General features: G+C 41.7%; 2 long non-coding RNA genes across 3 annotated transcripts in view; both read left to right on the top strand.

Moving 5' to 3' along the window:
• Positions 1–23,764, top strand: part of LOC106730801 — a 125,351-nt gene that overhangs the window by 56,680 nt on the left and 44,907 nt on the right. The gene's annotated exons all lie outside the window — the stretch shown is intronic.
• LOC116664163 lies at positions 687–7,720 on the top strand. The gene is made up of 3 exons (XR_004320527.1): positions 687–919; positions 1,036–1,042; positions 7,710–7,720. It is a non-coding gene; the product is annotated as an uncharacterized LOC116664163 (long non-coding RNA).

Here is a 23,764-nt window from a genome sequence, read left to right as displayed (position 1 = left end):
ATCTGTAAGTGAAGAAACTGTAGGATTGGTGGGAGGATTCAATGAGATAATGCTTATAAAAGCATTTAGTATAGTACCTGGTATGGAGTAAATGTTCAATAAAATTGATTGTTATTATTATTATTTAAAAATTACTGATTCCATAAGCTATTTTTCTTTTTCTTCCCATCCCTGGGCCTTCTGACTGGTGGAAATGGGGTCCCTCTGTCCTTTCAAGGTCATAGGCAGGATCATGGCATGTCTGCATAAAATGCCTTCCTAAAGCATCACTCAGAACCTCACTGAGGGTTCCAAGTGAGGTCCCCAAAGTTCCTGTGGTCTACGGTAGCCCTCAGTTTCCAGTTTCAAAGTGGATCTGATGATTTATTCATTTCTGCAGGGGTCAAAATGCCATTGAATGTTGTCATTGAGACGTTAGACTTTTCTCTTATCTCTAAAGTATAAAATTCAAAGCACCTATAGAAGGGGGGTTGAGAGAGAGAGGAGGATAAGAGGGGACCTTCAAAAGGCTGCGAGGCAGAATGGGATGGCAGGAGCAGGCCTGCCACTCTTGTAACACGAGGTTTGTTTGGAGGAACTCCCGTAGAGACCAGAGCGGGAAATGGCAGGGTAAAGGGCTGCCTCAACTTTCATGTTGGGAAATATGTTTTTCAGATGTTCTTCCCAACCAGAAATTGTCAGTATGATAAAGAGACAGCTGTCTGACTTCAAAAGAAAGTGACCTCTGCCTCCTAAATGTCTCTGTGCAGTCTAGGGCTTCCAAAAGGAGCCATCTCTGGATGAAATCTGATTTTCTCTTTGCTTTTTTTTTTTCTTAAAAGCTTTGAACAGTATGGCAAAAGATAAGAAAGGGGGCTTTTGCTCCAGATGTGCAAGGTTTCCAAGAAGAAAAAAGATCTAAAGAGCTTCTCTACCACCTGTCCTGGTAAGGCAAAGAGAGGACTTGACTTCACATGAGAAAGCTTATCAAATAAAAACTCAGCTTGTCAGAATTTTCTCCCCAGTTTCCATCCTATAGAGGCATATCTTGACAAGCTGAAGAGTCTCTTCACTGACCAAAAGCAGAAAGCAACAAGACATAATAACTTAAAGTAAGGCTGGGGAGGACTGAGAGTTTATGGAGCTATTAAAAACTAAGGGAAGATGCTACTTTTAACCAACAGAGAAACAGGAAACATGTCAGGAGATAGAGGGAAAGGAGAGGAAAAATAATTTTAGACTTCTTACCCAAGTTTAATCTTATACACATTCAGAAGACTTACAAAATTTAAAACAAGTAAAAATGAAAACAGAATACATGCAAAGTCTCTGTTTTTCAAGGCCACAGGGTTGATGGATGGCGCTATTACGGACTGAATATTTGTCCCCCCAGAATTCAGATGCTGAAATCTTAACCCGTCAGTGTGATTTTATTCAGAGGAGGAGTGGCCTTTGGGAGGCAATTAGGTCACGAGGGTGGAGCCATCATGAATGGTATTAGTGCCTTTGCAAGAAGAGACAGGAGAGTGTGTGCTCTCTGTTCTCTGCCTGGGAAGGGCACAGCAAGACAGCAGCCAGCTGCGCACCAGGAGGTGTGTTCTCACCCAATACTGGGTCTGCTGGCACCTTAATCTTCAACTTTCGGCCTCCAGAAGTGTAAGAAATAAGTGCTTGTTGTTAAAGCCACCCGTTCGGAGGTGATTTGTTGTAGTAACCCAAGCTAAGACAGTGTAGATGGGGTCAGCCCACAGACACTTGAAACAAAAATTTGATTTTAGATTTTAGTTTTAATTTTCTTCTCAACCAAAGACTTCTAACAAAAGTAAACCAAACTGTACTGAGTTTCAGAACTTTCCTTCCAGTCTCTGCACTAATGAATTATGAAAATGGCTATTGACAACGGTGAGGAAAGGGAGAAGCAACAAGACTCATTAGACCACATCGTGGGTGTCTTTGGAAGGACTGTATAGGTGGGGGTGACGCGGGTGTCAGTGTGAGAGAGAAACAGCAAATCGGGCTCCTAGCCTGACCGCTGCATTTGGAGGGAGATGGAGACTAACGTAGGTGCCAGACAGTGTGATAGTTGCAATGTATGAATTTGCATTTAATCCTCACAACAGCCTGGTGAAGTGGAAATTTGTTTCCCTGTTCTAAATCTCATGGTTAAGGTCACACATCTAGAAGTGGTGGGACCAACCTTTGAACAAAGATCAAAGAAGAACCAATGTATTAGTTGTGCAGTGAGCAGGTGTATTTGCTGTATAATTGGAACTGAGAGACAGTTTTGAAAGACATTCTGGAAGGTTCTGCAGAGTAGAGGGCCAGCATTGGTGTCCTGGCAAACCCAAAGCACAGGCCCTCTGGCATCCTAGTGTTGGAACCAGCAAAGGGATTAGCTCTGTGAGGCAGGAATGAAGCACATGCAGAGAGGAGGAGAGACCAGAGGCTGCTGAGAACTGTGAATGCAGGCATCTCCCCTCCCGTACCCACTGAGTGAAAGTCACCAGACATGTTTTCAGAGCCCTCCAGGTGATTCTGCTGTGTAAGAGTTGAGAGCCCTGAACCAGCTTGAGTAGAATTCCGTTCTCGCAGTCTCACAATCCCCGACTCTGACTGGCCTCCTGTCCTTTCTGCTGTAGCTCATTGCCTTTTCTAAGCGTGGAAAAGGCAGTTAATTCAGGAGAAAGGTAACAGAGAAGGGGGATGCAGAAAAGGAATCTGATCTGATGGCTTCTTTCTCCTCAGACCAGTTAAACTGATACTTTGCAGATATTTTTGTTTAACACTGTCATAGTTTGCTGAAGGAATGTAAAACCTCTTCTCCTGGATTATTTGCAAAGAAGATATATACCCACCTACTAGCAGGGCTCGAGTGCAAGTCCTTCTGCCTGAGAATAAATGAGCGCATTTTTCCAGGCTAGTCCAGGGATGTTGTTTGTAAAATACTACACCAACGTCCTTGCTGTATGTACAGGTTCTGCCTCCTGGATCCAATGAAAGGGGACATGCCTTGCCCATTCTAAAAGATGCTGGTTCTGCATATGACCAGAAGGATACTATTTGTCATCGGGAAAACTGCTTTTCCACTGACTTTATAGCCTTCTGAGGATAGATCTTAATGAGGAATCTTTGTTTGTGGGGTGAGGTAAAGGGGATGAGGATATAATTTTTGAGAGAGAGGGTGAGATGTGAGGGAGGCTAGAGTGGTCTTCAGTTTGACTACACATTGGAATAACCTGGGGAGTTTTTAAAACTAGTAAACCTGGGTTTCAGTCGCAGAGATCCAAATTCAGTTAGTCTGCGTGGGCCCTATCTGTGTATTCTTTAGAACAAATGGTACATAGAAAGGAAGACCTGGTGGTTGGTGTTTCTGGATGAAGTTTTCCTGTGCTGTAGAACACCTCTGTCTTCTTGGGACATTCTTCAGAAAATCTAAACTAACCATTAATGCTTTGGAAATGTGAATTTATCACCTTCGTTCGTTCGTTCCTCCCTTCCTTCCTTCCTCCCTCCCTTTCTCCTTCTTTTTCTTTTTTAATTCAATGGAGTATCAAGTCTGGCCTCAAGGTGGCTGTGGAGGGGCAGAGTGTGTGCTCACCATTATGGTGACACTCAAGCAAAATATACTTAATAGCTGCAAAGAAACAAGTTGAGTAGGGGGTTAGGAAGGCCATAAGCGAACATAAGCTGTTAATAGTTTTCTCCTATTTATTGCTTCTATCAAGTAAAAAAATATTTTCAAGTGCAAAAGCTTCTTCTCTTGGTAGGATAAAAGTATAGCACCCACATTCCAAACAGGGCATTCTGGAAAAAAAAAAAACCCGAAACCACATACACATAGTGAAGCACAAGCCAACAAAAAATCACCCTCCCCCTTGACCCTTAACGTTGCCTTGGACATTTTATTATTCAGGGGTTGGTTAGGTTATTTGTTAATTTTCCAGACCTTTGTTTTTCTGGCCTTTAGACATGTCACTGCTCTTCTGCATAAAGTAGAGATGTGGTGATGGGCTGTGGAACAGAAAAAGACCTAGCTAAGGCCAGTTCAGGTCTTACAGGTGAGAGATTCTTCAGCTTTCAAAAATGAGGAAGAGGTTGGGCACAAAAGGGTCCAGTCAGTTCATTCTGCCGTCCTTTGGGGATGCTGGCAAAATATCCATTAGTGAGGGAAGTTGAGAAATATGAATAAAGTGGTGATTTCAGTTTTTGGTGTTTTGTCAGATGCTTGATGAATATACCAATGAGGATAAGGGTACATTGAGTTATTCAGAAAATTATTTATGGAACGTTTTCATGCCAGGCACGAGGTACTGCAGATAAGGTAGCCCTCACCTTGTTGTCTGTTTTGTCCTGTCCAGGATTCACTCTTTAGGACAATATTCAGTTGCATTTTTCAGAGCAAGCCTTCTACGACTGAGTTTATTCTGTCACTTAAGGCCTGATACAGAGCTACTGATCTGGAGGAATGGTTGCGTTCAGGGACCGCCCTCCCCCTCATCTACCCAGGAACACATCAGCCTCACCAAGTATCGAAAGTAGGGCCAACGTTCCTATTCAGAGTACTGAATAGGCTTCATGATAGAATTTTCCATCTTGAAGAAAAGCTGAAGTCGTAGTCAGGTTTACTCCATAGCTAAAACAAAGCAAAATAAAAATCAACCCACAGAGTTATCAAAGTCTGTGCTAATATTGTTACAGAATATAAAATTTACGTTAGTCATGTTCCAGTTCTCACTCATGACCTATGATGATACATGTAAATCAAATAAAAAACAACTTAAAGTGAGGGAGTAGTCAGAAATCAAACCAAAGCCATCTAGAAAAACCACCCTGCTGCCTCTTAGGATCCATAACTAACACTGCGCCAAGGAGGCCAGTGAGATACCTCGACATGGTATGTCAGTATATACAAAGGTGGTCATGTTAATCTCTGGGGAGGGTGCCTGTGTATGGGTGGAGGGAGGGGAGGGCTGAAAGTTAAGGAGGATAGCAATTATAGACCTTTATCAAGTCAGGGGAAAGCAAACAGAATCCAGGGTCACTTTTCCAGCCTCAGCCTATCAACTTAAAGCAGATTTGCCTTGTCAGTTTTTCAAGAACATTGTCTAAGATGGTGGCTTGTTTATTTATGTCTTGGATTTATGCATCGACTTCTTCCAGAAGGCAACCCCGACTGACACACACATTTGTTCTTGCATATTAAATCATCTTCTAGGGGGAGAAAAGAGATTGACAACAATTTTCAGGTGGACACATGTGCTCTTTCTTGTTCTGTGTTGTGTTTTTCATTTGCTCTCTACTCAGCCTCTGGGGGTAGATTATTTTTCATTGGCAGCACCTGTATTTCCTCCTCAGCCTTTCTGGCTCCTCGTCTGGGCTGTTTTCCACCAAACTTTTAAACAACTCACAAATTCACCCTCCTCTGGTTGCAATTTTGAAATCACAAATTAAATGATTTTGTCAGCTCCATAAACTCTCTTCACTTAAAAAAGTAAAATAAAAAAGGATTAACAGACACCTGGAAGAGAGCTCTATATAGGGCAAGAAAGATTAAGCTTTTCCCAAAGGCATCCTGGGATTTAGAGAAGAAAAGACACTACAGAACTGGCTGAATTTGTTTCCTCATGTATCTCAAATATTAATACTAAGGCGCCCACAGCCATTTTAATTATTCGTGTGCCTCTGCATGTTTGTGGGCCCAGAGGGAGACCTGCGGTAAGGGGACCTATGCTGTGGTCACAGGACTCTGCTCTGCTCTGTGGGAAGAGCAGCCAGTAAGACTTCTTCTGTGATGATTTTCCACTCCTCTTTACAGAAGGCAAACTTCTAGATTTCTAGAACATTCTAGCTTTCTAGACATCTTAGGTATCCAGAACATTCTGGGGTGGGGTCACTCACTTACAAATTAAATAACATGTGTGCTCGTGCTCGAGAGAGAATTGGTCACTGCCTTGGCTGATCTGTAACTTTCATTGTCACTGCTAGTTCAACATGAGATCCTGAGTGTGATGGAAGACTCCAGCCAGGAGCCGCCTGCCTTGTGCAGATGTCACCTCCCACTTCTCCTATTAGGGAAGCCTGTAGCATCCAGGCTCGGCAAGCCTTTTGGCACTGAACCTTTCATGTCCCTCCTGGAAGGAGGGGCCTGCAGGCTGAATCTGAAAGAGGGCAAAGTTAGTAGAAGATAGAAGAAACAGAAGCTGATTTTTTCAATAAAAGGGTTACTGAATGCCTGGGATATGTTCTGTCTGTATATCCCCAGTGCCCTGGCGTAGCGCCTGGCATGGACTAGATACATAAGAACTAGATTACTACATACATAAGAACAGTTTGCTGAATGACTGGATGGATTTGAAGAACTGCTTTGAATGGCATTGCCAGTGAAGACAGGTGGTGTTACTGCCTTGCTGCGCAAAGGTGGTCTTTTGAGAGAATCCTAGCCTCATTAATCTATCCCTCCAGTTGACAAATACTGCTGAGCAGCTCCTATGTGTCATTTAGCATTTATCTGAAATTGTCTTGTTCATCTGCACTCCTGAACCCCAGCCAACTGGGCCCTAGAATGTAAGCTCCAAGAAAGCAGTGATATTTCCTGTCTTATTTATTGCTGTATCTTTAGTGTCTAGAGTGGAGCTTAGGGGCAGAGAGAGATCCTCAAAACGTGACAGATTGAGTTTTTCTTCCGGCTAGTGTTGCACAACTTGCAAAAGACTCCAGATCTTTCCGTGTACTGAAACCCAGTGGTGGCTGGGGAAGTGGCTCTTGTGTTGGGCTTGGCATTTTTTTTTTTTTTTTTTAATCGCAAGCCATGTCTTCGTCTGCTGATCAGCCTTGCTCTCACCCCAGTCCATGTCCCAGGACAACCCTGCATCCTACATCAGTTCATTGGATTAGAATGGATATACAAATTCTGAAGGTCCTCTGTATTTTCTCAAAGTTCAGTTTTTATGCTATAGAGCCTGGTATTTCTTTGTTTTAGTCATTTCTGTTCTTATCATATTTCATAAAACCCATAAAATGCTGGAGGTCAAAGGTGCAACTTTCCTCTAGTGGAAAAATGCTTGACTAATGCCTTTGGCAAAACCGTTTTCTCTGTACTGCTGGGTTAGGCTGGGTCTCATAAACCTCCCAGACTTCAGGCTAGAAAGAATTACTTCTGGACCAAAGGCTGCCTGCAAGGTTTTCCCAGGCCCCTGGAATGTCCTTTATTCTATAGTTGCTTCCTGAGTCCCTGTTCTGAACCTACCTTCCATTACAGATGGAGAGGAGCCAGGAGGGAGAAAGACATTTGCATAGAACGTCACAGTTTACAAGCTTTTTCACATGTTATCTTCTTAAAATCTTTGCTGTTAAACTGTGAAATGGGTGTCATTCCAGTTTTAGAGATGAGGAAATAGAGGCTTAGGGAGGTTAAATAACACACTGCCCAGAAATGGAGCTGTCATTCCCTCCCAGGTCTCCTGAATATGAGCCCTCTGTGTTTACCACTCCCAAGCTTGTCATAAATGAGTCTCTGAAGTTCACTAGGGATTTTGTTTCCTGGTTACTTCCCCGTGGACATTGTGGTTCCCCAAACGTGTTAAGCTGGTTCACATCTTAGGCCTCTGTATAATGCTGTGCCCTCTACCTAGAACTTGCCCTCTCCTTTATTTATTTGTTTAGGTGACTCATATTCATGCCTTAGGTCTGAGCTCAAGGGGTGAGCACAGGGGTAAGAAAGGGTCCTGGAGTCACACGTCTGGGCCAGGATCTGGGTGCTGCTGTTTACCCTCTGTTAGACTTGGCATGGTGGCTTCAACTCTCAGTCCTTTGTTTTCCCATCTGTGTGATGGGAAGAATTTTAATGCTCATCTTCAAGGGCTGGCAAAGAAAGAATGCAAATACCATGCTGCTCAAAGGGTATTCAGTTTGCTGTTGCTCCCTCTGCTTCTCTCCCCACTGCTTCTCTAAGGTTGTCCTGGGTTTTCCAGTCTATCACCCACTACAGAGAGAGGAGAAGAAAAGGGGAAAAAAGAGAGAAGAGCAAAAGAAAAGCATGGAGCAAATGAGAAAAACATCAGATATAGAGAAAGCTTTGCCAGCTGAAGGGAAAGAAGGAATATTAAAATAAATATATCAGTATTTTTCTAGGAAAGGTTGGGGAGAAAGAGGAGAGAAAAAGCTAAAAATGGCACTGCGTGTCCCAGCAGACATGTCCTGGCTCAGAAAGATCTGTTCTGAATCCAGGAACCAGCACAGGAGTCTGGAACCCAACTCAGCAACTCTGAGGGAGGAGAAGGAAAATATGAGAAGAGCTGGCTTGGGAAGGCAGGAGAAAGGATGACAGGAGTCATCTTTGTATGAATCCAAGTGGCAGTTGGGATGTATTTACGTTTTAAGGAGTTTGTGTGTGTGTGTGTGTGTGTGTGTGTGTTTTAAGGACAAGTTTTTATACTCTTTTGCTTAGCAACAAGACCCACAAAAGGCATGTATTCAGCCAGGATGTCAGTTGCTCAGCTCATTAAAATATTAAGTGAAACACTGATGACACTTACATAGCACTGAACCTTTTTGTCTGCCAAAGTGTGCCTTTCGGTGCAGAACGAAGTAGGTCAAAGGTTTGTTTTGTTGTTTTATTGTTTCTTTTTACCTTAGACTTTTGATGGAGTTCTTTTTAGTAGGTAAAATGGTCGCCGTGTTTGGTGGGGATAATTTGAGGACAGGCACACTTCAGTGAGTTGGAAGCCTACTTCTGGATGGCAGAGAAAGGCTCCCTCCGCCTCTCTCTGGGATAGCATTCATTCTTCAGCAAAGATTTTCTGAGCCTCTACCATGGGTCAGGCCTTGTGCTATAAGTTGGAAATTCAATACTAAGCAAGATAGAGACTGATAGACACCATCCTTATGGTAAGCCCTTAGCGCCTACTCAGGTCTGTTTATCTGGGTGATACCTCACGTTCAAAGTCTCTCCCAGTCACATAAAATGAACATGTCCTAAGAACTTCGCTGCCAGGCTCTGCTGTAAGAAATGAGTCCAAGTGGTCACTGAGGTGTTGATGGCAAAGAAGAGTTACATAAGTCACCTCTCTGAGGGCATGTGTACCTGGAGTGTATGAAAATATACACCTGGAAATACACAAAGCCTTAACACACAGGACTGAATGTCTGCTAGTGGGAGCTCCAGTGTAGACACACTTTTATTTATGTGGCGCTCTCATGGGAACACTCATATTCTGGTGGTTATAATAAGAGTTGGCATTTATTGAGTGCTTACCAAGTCCCAAGATGTCTGCTAAACATTTTCAGTGAACACATTCATTTCATCTCTAAATTCCATAAGGTGTCAAGAACTGCAAAGGGTCTGAAATGGTGCTCTATTTGCAAGCTTTTAGGTGGCAGAAGACACGAGACTCCTGGGTCAGAGACAAAGGACTTTATGACTCATGACTCACCTTTCAGCATGAGTATCAGCAAATGTGCATAGTTCCTCTGGCCTTGCAGTCCCATGGGGAAACCAGCATATAGTGTATGGTGTTACAGGAGGGGAGCCCTAAACTTAGGAGAGCTAATTCTTTTATAATGGGCAGTAAGTATGCCTGCCCTTTGCTCTGAGGAAGATGCTATTTCTATCTTCCACAGCTGTTTGCTTTGCAAAATCCTTGAGAAGGTAGTCTGGAACAAAGGGCAGTCGGTGTCTTATAAGATATGTAGAAATACGAGAGATTCATGGAGAACAACGTCCCCATTGTTCGTCATATTCACTGAGTACACCAAGACTTAGGGAGGTTAAATAACTTGCCTCAGGTCACAAAATTAGTACATGTGTGATTAGCATTTAAACCAGGCAATCTTATTCCAGAACGCATGCTCTGTGTAAGTAGTGTTTTAGTTTAAAATTTTTTTAGTTGAAAACTGAGTCTGAGATAAAAACTTGGGTGCAAGTAGGTTTATTTAGGAGGTACTTGGGTAGGCACCAAGGGCTTCCCTGTCTGGGTGGCACCCCTTCCCTACGTCTTCACTTCCGTGTTTTAAACCACTGTGTTACTGAACTGAATCTGATCCACACACAGACTTAAGAGTTTTGTGTTACAAAAATGTTGCCCACCTCTACTGCAGAATTTTATACATAATTATTTTCCATTTCATTATGGTTTTGCAGTCTCCCATTTTTTAAAACTTCCCTTGATTATCCAATCCGTACTTACACATCTTTTAGGGAAACCACACAAGGAATGCAAAATGATACACTCATTTCCCCGAGGATAACTTTGGCAATAATTACAAACTTGTACAGCCGGGTTAGTAACACCAACTGAGACCGGGTTGAAAATGCTGCTTTTGATAATTTTTACTAGAAATATAATATATGGAAGGTTCAGTATCTATTTTTGGAATTCTACTTACTTATACCTTAGCTGAGCTGGGTTCTTAGAGCTCACTTTAGCCTCACAAAGGATGACATAGATATTCATACAGCAAGTCTAACTAGCCTACCCCAATCGGTTGTCATATAAAGGTATTTTACGCTTTTCTCTCTAGCTCCAAATCTGCTCCTAAACCAAGTGGAAATGTTACGAGAGTTAGAATAAAAGAAGACAAAGAGCGCTCAACTTCAGAGCTGAGATTTGCCACTAGTGAGCTGTGCAAGCTTAAGCCAGACTTTCTTAGCTTCAGTTTCCTGGTCTGTTAAATAGGGCTGGGTATGTGTTATGTGCTTTTTCCCCCTAGCACTAATTGGATTATGATTCTAATATCGTAAATTCTGTTGGGAAGCCAGTACCTAGAACTGAACTGTATACTCTATATTGATAGTTAAGAACAAGGACTTTGGAGTCAGCCAGACCTAGGTTTGAATCCTAACTTTGCTGGTAATACCACTTTGGGCAAGTTGCTTAACCTCTTTGATTCTCTGTATCATAAAAATGATACTACTTTCCTTCCCATCAGTATTTCTGCATAAATCCAAATAAAAAAACCCTCCTTTGATCTCATATTTTGTCATCACCATCTCTCTTACTTTTCTTTTATAGTAAAGCTTCCTAAGAATTGTCTCACAGTTGTCTCTACTTTGTTACCTTCCTTTCACCGTGTAACAGTGTGACTTCTATTCTTATGATTTCCACTGTTTTCTCTAAGGTCTCTAATGACTGCCTTCTGGCTAAATCCAAAAAACATCTCTGAGTTGTCTCTCAGCAAAATCCAACATAGTCAACCACTCTTTCCTTCTAGAAACACTCTCTTCCTTTGGCTTCTAAAAATCTGCCTTCTGCCTCCTTGTGTCTTCCTTCTCTGTTTCCTGTGGGGCTCCTCTTTTTCTGTTCACCCTTTGCGTATATTGTTGTCCCACAAAGTTCCATTCTAGATCCTCTTTTTCTTTCTCTACAAAATCTGGATATCTTAAATATTTTTGTGTCTTCAAGGACCACACAATATATATGCTGATGACTCCTGAATCTTTCTCTTTAGCCCATAGTTTTTCTGAGTTTCAAATCCACACACACAACTACATCCCCATTATTTCCATTTGCTTGTCCCACAGATGTGTCCCACAACACGTCCAAATAAAACTGATTATCTTTCTGCCCATGTTAGTTTCCCTATTTTGGCAATAGGGTCTCCATCCACTCAGTGGCTCAAGCTGGAAACCTGGGTGGCATCCTTTTACCCTCACCCTCCACGTTCAATCAGGAAAGTGTCATCTTGAGTATCTCGAGTCCATCTGTCTTCTCCGTCTTAACGGCCACTTGCTGAATCAGACCACCGTCGCCTCTGACCTCAGTTGCTACAACGTTCTCCTCATTGATCGCGTTGATCAGTCTTGCTACCAGTCTTCACACTACAGCTGAATTGGTCACATCAGTTCCCTGGTTATAATCTCTCAAGAGGTTTACATTGCCTTCCAGCTAAAGTCTAGACTTTTTACAGTGACTTATTAGACCTTTTGTGACGTGGACTCTGTTCACCTCTCCAGCCTTGTCTTCCCCTCCTCTCTCTCCCCATTCTGTCCCCCACACACTTGATGCTCAATTGAAACAGAGCTTCTTCCGGTTCCTCAGTTGAGCCACGCTCTTCCTCACCCCCGGCCTGTGTGTGCTTGTTACCCTGTGAGCTGGAAACCTCTCTCCAAACCCTTCCCCTGTCTATTCTGTATCTCCACCTCCAAAAAGCCTTTGCTGGCTATACTCCCCATGTGCTCCCCTCTGTATTTACTCTGTCATCACATTTGCTACCTTTTATTATAATTGACTATTTATCTATATCTCCCACTGCACTAAACTCTGTGAAAGCAGAGGTCCTGTCTGTTTCACGGGCATTTCCAGTACTTAGCAGAGCCCGACACATGGTAAAAACAGAAACCAAAACAAAAAAAAAGAAAAAAAAATGCTGCTTTTAGCCATAATTAATAATAGGATATTATAATATTTTTTAAAGTATTGGGATCACTCTGTGTATACTCTGCCCCTGTTGGCTTCTGTCTGTGTTCAGGAACCCTATGGCCCCACAGAGGGAACTCAGTGGCTTTCATGATGAGAGGAGGGTAGGAGTTGGGGGACAGAGTGGTGGAGGGGGCTCACTGGGCAGGACTCTGGGTCCCTCACATGGCTTTCACCAGAGCAGCTCAGAACTTTTTTGTTTTATGCACTGGGTGGCATGTTATATTATTATTTTTTATATGGGGGAAAAAGAAAAAAATGAAACAAAAAGAAAAAAAGCCTTGATATAAGCAGACTATTAAACCAGGTCTTATAAAGATGGTTCTACAATTATGTAATGAAACTGTGAAATGTTTGCTTTAAAAGATAAAATGGAGGCAGGTATTGTGGTCATTACAACATAGTATATACTGGTATTGCCAAACAAGGGTTCAGTGCTCTTAAAAACTGTCCTGCGGTGATGAGGTTGTATGTCCTCTTAAGTTTATATCTCTTCTTAAATCAATTAAACTGAGTAATACTGCCAACTGACATTTATTAAAAAGATTATTAACAAGACTGTGAGAACTTTGTCATTTTATTCTTTTCTATATCTTTTCTGTGTATATCTATTGTTTTAGAAAACTGTACCTGCATGTAATAGGACTTTTTGCTGAGTAGACATGGAGAAACATACATAACAGACTTAAACATTTCTAGTAATTGCCATTCCTAATCTGCTGCCTCTGCTGATTCGTGGTCAGAGATTTCGCATCTCATGGTTCCCAAGTGAAATTCTGCATCTCCATGCTCCACTTTTCTAACATCAGAGATGGTAAGATGTTAGATAAAAATACTGCTTTTGGAAGAAAAAGCTTAGGAGATAAATATTCTCTATCATTCATTCATTCATTCAAAAATATTTATTGAGAGCATGCTGTGTGCCAAGTCCCTGCAAAATTTTCTAGTGTTTGGACGTATATCAGTTGAGAAATCAGATAGGGTTCCCGGAAGAGAGAGACAGAAACACATAAGCAACTTAATTTTGAAAAGTGATGAGCTGTATAAAGCCAGAAGAATGACGTGCTGGGGATGGACACCCTGGGCAGGTGGGGTGGACCTGGGCTGAGCTAAGTGATGAGAAGGAAACAGCCATATGGGAAGTAAGGACAGAGCCTTCCAAAGGCAGCAGTGAGGACAAATTCCCACCCCATGTCTTTCCCGGCAGTTCTCAAGAAGGCAGCGCCTGAGGTGTATAGAGGTGCCCAGCTCCCCTGGCCATTTCGGGAAACAGGAGTGGAGTGGTTTGCGGGGAAGGCCCAACACTGCCTAAGTAAATATAAAGGGACATCGTGGTAAAATAAGTGAAGAAATTAAGAGGAGAAAAGCCACATGAGTTGTTTTGCAAGAAGTTATATGTTTTGGTAAAATGTGTTTTTTCATTTGAAGATTTAAAAACAAAACATTCTTAAAACTGGATATGAAATCCCACACAGCAAAAAATGCCCCTTAATTGAATGGGAATTTAGTTGGAACCTGTCCTCATCCTGCGTGGCCACTAGAGGGCAGCATTGCCCATCAAATGTGCTGGAACGGCCACGCTGCAGACTGAGGTGGAGAGCGAGATAGTCAGCCCCACAGGTACATCTCTCCCATCTCAGTTTCTCGTTCCCCCTCTGTCTTCCCCATAATCCACCCATTAACTCCCTGCTGTTCACCCCTCTGAGAACGCACTCTCAGTATTCTGGCAAAGCTTCTGACTCGTTAGGAAAAAATGAAATCAGAACATTTAACCTTGTTGGAGGTGTTTTGACCCTACCCCTCACCTCGGACCCTTTCAGTGGGCAGTGGAAGTCTCCAGGCCTCTGAGGCTGTGGTTGGCTCATTCTGCTCAGTTCTCCAGGATCAGACCCATTGTTGGGGCTAGAGCCGTGTAACATTGTCAGGTTAGGGAGCAAGAAGCTTGTTCCTTCTGTGAGTTGTTGGATCGATTGGCTATCATCTGGTAGAATTGGTGGCAGCAGACCTGACCTCCGTGGACGTGGGGACATGCTCACTTCTTTCCCAGCAGCCCAAGCTCCAGTCACCTGCCTGCAAATTTCATGTTCTATGTTTTAGCTTTATTTTAAAATTGGGACTTTAATGAAAAAGTGTGAAAAGGAGAAAAAGGGAAAAGAAAGAAATGACAAAATTTCAGCTGAGGCTGCATAGGCAGAATACATGTAAGATTTTAAAATATGATGTAAGAATTATATACGCATAAATCATGAGAATTTATAGTGTGGACTTTGCTCCCTTCCAAAGAATGATTCAAGACATCATACAGCATAACATACTGCTACGGACACTGGGTAACTTATTCATTGGAGATATATTTAGTGTACCCCATTTCTGTGCCTGGAACCAGGGGCACAGAGGTAAACCAGACAGACATGGGCTGGGCTCTTACGAAGCTTCTGTTGTAATTAAAGATGTGAATGAGATCAGAAATCATGGAAGAATGTGTGTAAGTGTGTGTGTGTGTGTGTGTGTGTGTGTGTGATGGTGGTGGTGGTGGTTCTGGTGGTGGTTCTGGTGGTGGTGGTTCAGAGCTGGAAGGAATATCAGAGATCATCATCTCCAATACACTTCATTTATAGGTGAGGAAATTGGTGGCTCAGAAATACTGTGACTGGTTCAGAGGTGAAGCAGTTCATTTGAGCACTGAAATTTGTTCTGAGCAAATTGGAAAACACTGCATTACTTAGCTTTGAGTGCTTGATAAAAGGAAAGAATAGTTTGGAAAGGGAAATTCCTTTGAGGGGCCACTAATTTACTGCAGAAATGATCCGTGGATCTTTACATCATGGACATGGAGGGACCATGGAACATTCTTCAAATGACTATTTAAAAATCGTCAGCCCTTCATGAAATTAAGCCATGCGGGATGGAGTTGTAGTTCAGTGAAGGGATTTCTGTGTGGGGTTAAACTACTAGATGGTCTAAAAGTGTAACTTTCTTTAATGTAACTTGATATAATTTAATCTAACTTGTCATAGGTTAGAACGAAAAGAATCTGGAGGTATGTTTGACGCTTTTAAAGTCCAACACTGAACAGCCATTCAGTGAATGCAATTAATAAAACTCTTCTGATGAAACTGCTACCCCTCTGAAGCTGCCTGATCCAGTTGGTGCTCTCTCTCTTTTTTTAATAGCGTGTTTCTGGGCCCCAAGTTATCTGTCCATTTGTCTCAGTACACACTTCTTGCTTGTGTAGACTTATCTTAAAAGAGAGAAATAGAAGGGAATACTTACAAGAGAAAGAAACTGGGAGGGTTGCATATATCTGTCTTACTTTTCATTAGAACATAAATTCCTAGAGCTGGAATTCTGTCTTGGATTTTTGGTTCTGCTGGTAGCACACTGTGCTCAATAAAAATTAACCCATCAATCAACAGGACAGGAAATCCTATCTTGCCGGAAGCAATACTTCCTGTTTGTCCCATGGAAAGCCAGTTAGAGTGTTAGGATGTTGTAATGGATATAGAAAATAGCTCCCCCCCCCAATCCCCAAAACATTAAATAAAAAATAAAATTAAATGAAAAAAAATAGACAATAGTGAAGTATTCAGGGAAAACTACTGCCCAGTTCAGTTTTTCCCGTTCAGCATATCCTCAGTGTACTGGAAGTTTGACTACATGGGTGACATCTTGGATGCCCCACTTCCTTCCTAGAAGATGCTGTTCAGGGTGGGTTCAGGTGGCACCATCCGTCTTCCTAACAGTTCACCTAGAGGTCACTCGCTGCAGCACCCGCAGCATCTTGCCACCTGTCTGCCACCACCATCATCAGGGCACCAGCTCCTGAGCACCCCTGGCTCAGTTGTTGAGAAAACAAAAAGAACAGTTCATCTGGGAAGGGGTGAATAGGAAGCTGGCAAGACAGAGAGAATGGTGCTGACTGCAAAGCAGAAAGGGAGGGTTGGTGTGTGGAAGGAAAGTGGGAATTCTTCCTGTCACAAACCCTCTTGAGAATTGATGAAAGCTACGAAACCTTTCTCCAGAACACGAACATATGCATATGCACGCACAGTTTTGCATATAATTTCATGAGTCTTCACCTTCCTCACAAACAAACATACCTCTTGTTTTAAAAAATTAAACTATAGAAGCTGTAAGTTTCCAAGTCTTATTAACCATCAAGAAGTTCTGCAAAACCCTTTAATCATCGCAGCTGTTTTATATTAAAGATTTTTTTTCTCCAATTATACACTTGCATGTTTCAAATACACTCCATTAGAAGCAGTTGCTAGAACACTAAGAATGGCCAAAATGGACAATTACACGGGTATAAACACTTGTTATCAGTGTTTTTTCTCATGTTGTATAGCACATCTTATTTGAGGTTTCTACCTATTCACTTAACCTTAAAGTAATTTTGTTTAAAAGAAATAAAAAGCGTTGTTTTATTACCAAATTCTAGAGGGCTCAAATCACCTGATAGTCGAGTATTCAGGGCTCTTTTGGGAAAATGAAATCACAAAAGAAAACAGCAGTTTGATCATCTACCAGGCCCGTGCACTCTGCATCTTGAATGGAGGGGCACGTCCTCAGTTCCAGTTAGAGACATGCCGACTGCAGATGGCACGTTTTTCCACTGGTTTGCTGTAGGAACATGAGGCTCATTCTGACCTCTTCTGGAAGGCAAGGCTAGGGCCCTTGGCTTATCTTATTTTTAAAAAAATCACCACAGGGAAGAGTTTTTTTCCCCTGAGGATGGAGCACTAAGGCAGCAATGCCTGGATCGCCCGCAGCCGAAGACATGGGAGAAACTCTCTCTACCTGCCCTCAGCGCCTGGGGGGCGTACAAGGGGCCGAAGTGACAGCTTGCAAGGAGAAAATGTGTGAGGAGGTGAGGGGAAATGAATAAAACAGAGATGAAAAAATAACGGGCTCTCCATGCCATAAAGGAAAATCATGATGAAGGCCCACGTTAACTCCCGTAATGCTTTCAGGGATCAGAGAAATGACACTGTCAAAATAAAGCATTCATTTTCTGAAGCCTACAGGCTGAATTTTATTTATTTAAAGTTAACTCCCATTTTAATACAAAAAGAAGATAGCATATTCTACATCAAAGGGAGAGGAACTTTTCCTAATGTATCCATTTCTCTTGTGAAGTGCACGAGCTGTCGCCATACAATGCTTTGTGGTGTTTCCTCGCATGCGCTTGCTTTTCTTTGCATCAGGAAATGCACAGTAAACAGACTCAAGCCTAGGTCTGCTGTTCCACAATGCCAGATGGCACTCGTTTGATTTGGTGTGTGTTTTTGCATGCATTGTTAGTTTTAACTAAGATCTGTATCTGTTCTGTGAAGGATGCTTCAAAGCAGGAGAGAAGGCAACTGAGACTCAGACATGGGTATGAAATCAGTCCTTGGTAAATTGTATAAAAGTGTGAACCACAAGCTGTTGAGAGGATTGGGCTGGAGTAGCCTTTGCGGAATAATTCAGTCTTCCGTGGTGACCAGTTTATTCCCCTTGGAAGTTCAGTCAGTGGTTGCCTGAATCTGGTCAGAACTTGACCTCTTGTGAAGATGGCATAGTCTATCAGCTCTCTGGATACTGTTTCCAAGGTATGAGAATAGCCCAAAATCACCGTCTTTCTGAATGGCTGGCTTTCTCTTGTTTTTCATGTACGTTGCTCAGGTCTGAGCCTAAGTGTTGACTAGTTCTCAGTGTGTGCAGAAGTCAGTTTTAATATACTGTAGTGGGTAAGATCACTGTAGTGATGTTGGCAGTCTGATGGCCTGGGTTCAACTCCCTGGTCTGCCACTTTAGCAATGTGGTAATTACTCAACAGCTCCATGCCTCAGTTTCCCTACCTGAAAACGGGATAAGATTACCTCCCTCACAGGGATGTTAGGAGGAGTAAGTAAATAATATATAAAAGTTGGTTAGAATAGTAATCAGTACATAGTAAGTTCTTTTTTATAGAGTTTTGCGATGATGATGATGACTGTTGCTATACTTCTAACTACAGCGCTATAATGTTTGTCTCTGGGGAACCAGCCCTTCCCCGGTCTCGTTCAGACATGATTTAGATGGGGCTGACCCCACTTACTTCTGCTCCATAACCCAGACCTGGCCAGTCTGTAAATTCCGCCCCTCTAGCAACAGTGATTGACTCAGGGATGGGAAAAGGCTGTAAGTTGGTCCTATCAGGGTATATCACGGGAGTTTATTTAGAACTGTTGAGAAAGAGAAGCTGTCTTTTGTTTTGGGTGGTTAAAGGAGCAAGTTGTAAGCCTGGCAGCTACCATGTAGTCAGTCGCAGACTGAAGCTGGTGCAGAGGAGAGCAGAACCAAGAGGTGGAGAGAGGAAGGAAACCAGTTTAAACTGTGGGACCCCACGACTGCAGCCATGCTGGGAGCCCCAGGACCGCCCTTTCTGCAGAAGTCGGTTTGTATTGGGCTTCTCCCCTTGGCAATTGAAACAGCTGTCACTGCCTCCCACAGGTGCCTCCTGTCTCCTCTGCCTGTTCAAATGCAACCCGTCCTCTGAAGCACAGTGCCTTCTGGAAGTGATGCCTCCTTTTCTAAGTTCCCATAGCACCTACTGTCTGTGCCGTCCACCTGTCACCAGCATCAGAAAGGTTACTTTTGCAAATGCATTTCCTGTATCTCTCCAATTCTGTGGTTTGGTTCCATGTTTTACTCTTTGGTGATCTCCACAGCCACTGGCACATCTGGTATTTTGCAGCATTTGGCAGATATTTATTGTTTGAATTCCTTTTATCCTCTTATGCTCATCAGAAGCGAATTATATATACCTCAGTGCACATAGGAATACATAAAGTAAACTAGAGCTGTTTTGCTCAGAGTGCTAACAACAGAGCGGGGTTGTTACATGTAGGGCGATTTTGAGAGAGGAGCCCAGCCCTTTGTCACCCGTGAAGAGCAGCAGCAGTACAACGTGGACTTGTTTATATTTGTCCCCCTAGCCTGTGAGCTTCGTAAGAACAAGGACTGGCTCTATTTTTCAAACTCTCCTCCAGTCAGTGCTGTGCACAGTGCCTGCACATCGTAGGTGCTTAGTGAATACTTGCTGAATGAATGCTGCGTGTCACAGTGCAGGGGCTTCTCAGATCAGTGACCTAACCCTCTCCATCATGTAAAGGAAATGAAGGAAGGAGGGAGTTGCTGGTTCTGTGAAGCCAACACCTTCCTCCCATTACTCTAAGCCCCTCTACAATCACCTTATTTCTCCAAATCACAAGAATAAATAAAGCCTTTCCTTAGGATGACAGATGAGGTGTAATGACAATAGAGTGTTTGGAATTTCTAGGTCTGTGAAAAAACTGGTATGAATTCCAGACTCAACAAAGAAAGGCTTACTGTCATTAGAATGAGTGAGTGGAGGGGTACGAAAGCTGAATCACAGATTTAGTAAAAGGTACTGCGTCGGAATGTTCAACATATGCACGGAGAATTCTGAGTTTGGATCAGTCTTGTTTTCTTAGGGAACGTTATGTTCCATGGTGCTTTATGTATTATAAATTGAAGAAAATACAAACCACTTTTCCTTTGAACTAGTTGATTCTCTCCCACAGAAAGTATTACTGCAGTAGTCAACCCCTTTCCCAACTTGGCATTTTCAATTCTTTCACTTATTCAGTCATTCATTATTCACAGGTCAAAAGTATCATCCTAAAAATTATTTTCATTATATCAGTGCTCATCTCAAAAACATTCATTTGTTCCTACAGCATTGAATCCAAGCAAACCAGATAGCTGAGACCTTCAATAATTTGACCCCAACCTACCTTTCCATGTGTAAACTTACCCCTGTTCTCACATCCAAGCCTCTGTTCCATTCACCCTTGTGTTTACTGCTTCCTCTCCTTGCTTCTCACTTTTGTACTTCTGAATCTTTCTCTCTGCCTATTCAAGCATGTGTTTTCTTTTAAGCAGATTCTGTAGCCACTCCAACAAGGATGAGCTTTCCTAGGGTATTTATTGCCTCAGATTATTATTTGATGTGAGTGGGTCTTCTGTTCTTTACTATGAATGCCTTAACGGCAGATCACGTTGGACTTCTTTGCATTGTGCTTTACATATAATCTAGATTATTTCAATGATTATTGTGGTAATAACTCAGGTGATATCCTTTCACTCTTCATGCCTGGGGAGGTTTTGTCCTTTTTCAGTTAGTACTGCCAATTGCCATAAAATTGTCAAATTTATAAATATCCCTCATGACTGAAATTAATCATAATTGCTTCCCAAGTTATCTTTTTTTTTTTTTTACAAAGATCTTAATCTTAATCTATCAAGTACTTTATAAAGCAATTTAAAAAAATCCCACCAGGTATCCAGTAGAAAATGGGGAATGGGGTATGCAAAGCTAATGAATGGCTACTGAAATATGAAAAGATGAGTATCTTTACTCAAGATTAAAGAAGTGCAAATGAAAGTCAATTCCATCTTTCACTTCTGAAATTGCTGAAGATAAAAAAATGAAAATTGCCAGTGAACAGTGTGGACAAAGGTGTGGAGAAATAGGAATCTACATATACTGTGGGGAGTACAAATTTGATTTAAACTCTTTGGAAAGCTCTTTAACAGTATTACGTGAACATTTTGAATTTCTTTAACCTTAAAGCGAAGAAGTTCACTTTTAGGCATTCTCCCTACAGATATAATCATATAAATGCATAAACGTATCTTTATGTTGAAAGATGTTCACTGTGGTGTTATGTATACTAGCAAGAGACCACCTAGTGTACCTTGGTGTGGGATTAATTCAGGGTTCAGCACGAGGCTGTGGTGCGGCTGGGACTTGAATCCAGGCAGGCTAACTCCATGCTTATAAAGGCCAGGCTTTATGACTGCCAACTGAACTTGCCTAGGGCATTCTCTTAGAAGCTCAACAATCCTCTGTAGACATTGTCTATTTTTTGTCTAGAAGGAAGAGTAGTTAGGAGTAAGTCATAAACATTATTACAGTCATTAAACAAGTCAGCAGGAGAGACAAGACTAGAATTCCTATCCTCTTGACTCAATCCATAAAGCACTCTGCCATTTCTCATCTCAGTTTTGAGTTGATACACATTTATTTAACTTGGTGACATGTCAGCAAAGAAAAAAAAAAAAGTTCTAATGAATCTTTCAGGGTGTTCTGATAGCTGCTCTGTTTTGAAGTGTATCTGATCGATGATTTATGTATGAGGTTTATTAAAAACACATCCATTACTTAGGGGCTTTGGGTGGATATTTAAAGGAAGAATATGCCATATTCAACCCAGCAGTTATGATTCCCCATAAATAGCTAAGGGATGGCCCACTAGGGGATGTCAGATGAAAAAGATGTTCTGAGAAGGTGAGTGGCCTTGGTCTCTCTAATTCAAGATGCAGGAACAGAATCACCACAGAAAATAGTCTTGCCTCCATTCCCTGTGGCTTAAAACGTCATATTTCTTTTTCGAAAGCAGGAAACTAATTCTTCTTCTGCTTGGTTTGACTTACCAAACTCCCATTGCGTTTGGACAGAAATGCAATTCTCACAATAAGGATGCAAACACAAGTGCCCGCATGCCCAATGACTTTAGGAAGGAGAATGATCAAAAGTACAAAGATCTTTCAAAATCAACATTGATACCCAGCTTGATGATTCCTTCTAGGAGGTCAGTTGAAGAAGGGACACTAGATGGACAGAACTTAACGGTTCAGTTCATTCTCCCTGTCTCTGTTTTATAACTGAATTTTAGGACATGACAAAAATATTCTAGAGTTTGAAAGAGAAAAAGGTAAAAGGGTTGTTAAGAGTACAAGATTTCAGGATTCATTTCTGAAAGCTGGGCTAATATATCAACCTGGATTAGCCTGCCAAAAATATGAAAATATAAAAACATCATAAATTAGTCAGTTGTCCATGGCTATAATCTGCCTGATGCCAGATGTACTTACGATCGGAAAAACAGTTGGCTTTAAAACAGCTGGAAAATGTTAAGCACTTATATAAGATAACACATTTTTTTAAAAGTATCAAATGGGTTGGTATCTTATTAGTGTATGCAGTTTAAAAGAAGTGGCTATGATTTAACTCGGACCAATGATAAATTTTCCTATTTTAGCATTTCAGTGTTCATTTAGGGAACTATAATACCATGTAGTACAAACCGTTTATTAAATCAATGCATTCGTTATCTGAAATAAAGTTTTTATTCAATCACCATATTTTGATAGACTAGACTGTTGCACATGAGTAGGAGATAATGGATTGAAGAGAGTGTCCTTGAAGGAGAGGAGCTCAGACCTCCTTTCTTGCGCGTTCCCAGGAGACAGTCAGTTTCCGATGCCATCAAGACTTCAAAAGGCTGGCAGGGACTGTGAGCCAGCCCTATGTGGTATAACAAATCAGTGCGTGAAGCAGCTAACCATGTAACTGGTGAGAGGAGAGAATGAAATCATTTCTGCTTAAAATCTGTCGATGTCATCTTTTAATCTATTTAGGGTGATCGGCTCAGCTGGCTTTATGGCAACCCAGCCATGTGTATGGTAAGGACTCACTAGGAGCCATCATCAAAGTTAGTAAATCTGCTTCTGCTCTCTGCAAGCTCTACTTGCTTAGCCTGACCCTCCATCTCTCTTACTGCCCAACAATTAGAGACAGAACAGGAAGAGCTCTAAGGAGTGATGAGAGAGAGGACGAGACATACTAGGCAGACGTGCACATATACAGCACAGATCTGGAAAAAAAATACTAATAGGTATTTTCACAGCCCAATACACATAGGCAAGGGGGAAATCAAGGCTCATTAAGAAAAATGCTTACTTTCCCATAACTGCCTATAACTTTGTGCACTGATAGAGTCTTCTAACAAAGCCTTGCATTTTGGATGCTGTAATAGTCATCATTGACTAATTTTTTAAAATTGAAGTATAGTTGATTTGCAATGTTATGTTCCAGGTGTACAGCAAAGTGATTCAGATATATGTATGTGTATATACACACATATGTTCGTATATTCTTTTTCATATTTTCCATTATAGGTTATTACAAGATATTGAGTATAGTTCCCTGTGCCATAAGTAGGTCCTTGTTGTTTATCTATTTTATATGTAGTAATGTGTATCTGTTAATCCCAGACTAATTTATCCCTCCCCTGCCTTTCCCCTTTAGTAACACATAAGTTTATTTTCTATGTGTATGAGTCTATTTCTGTTTTGTAAATAAGTTCATTTGTATCATTTTTGGGGGGATTTTACATATAAGTGATATCATATGATATTTGTCTTTATCTGACTTACTTCATTTAGTATGATAATTTCTAGGTCTGTCCATATTGCTGCAAATGGCATTATTTCATTTTTTATGGCGGTGTAACATTCCATTGTATATGTAACATCTT

Source organism: Camelus ferus, chromosome 6 (genome assembly GCF_009834535.1).
Source record: "Camelus ferus isolate YT-003-E chromosome 6, BCGSAC_Cfer_1.0, whole genome shotgun sequence".
Classification (NCBI taxonomy): Eukaryota; Metazoa; Chordata; class Mammalia; order Artiodactyla; family Camelidae; genus Camelus; species Camelus ferus.
Note: the sequence above shows the minus strand (reverse complement) of the source record. Positions and strands in the feature narration are given on the sequence as shown.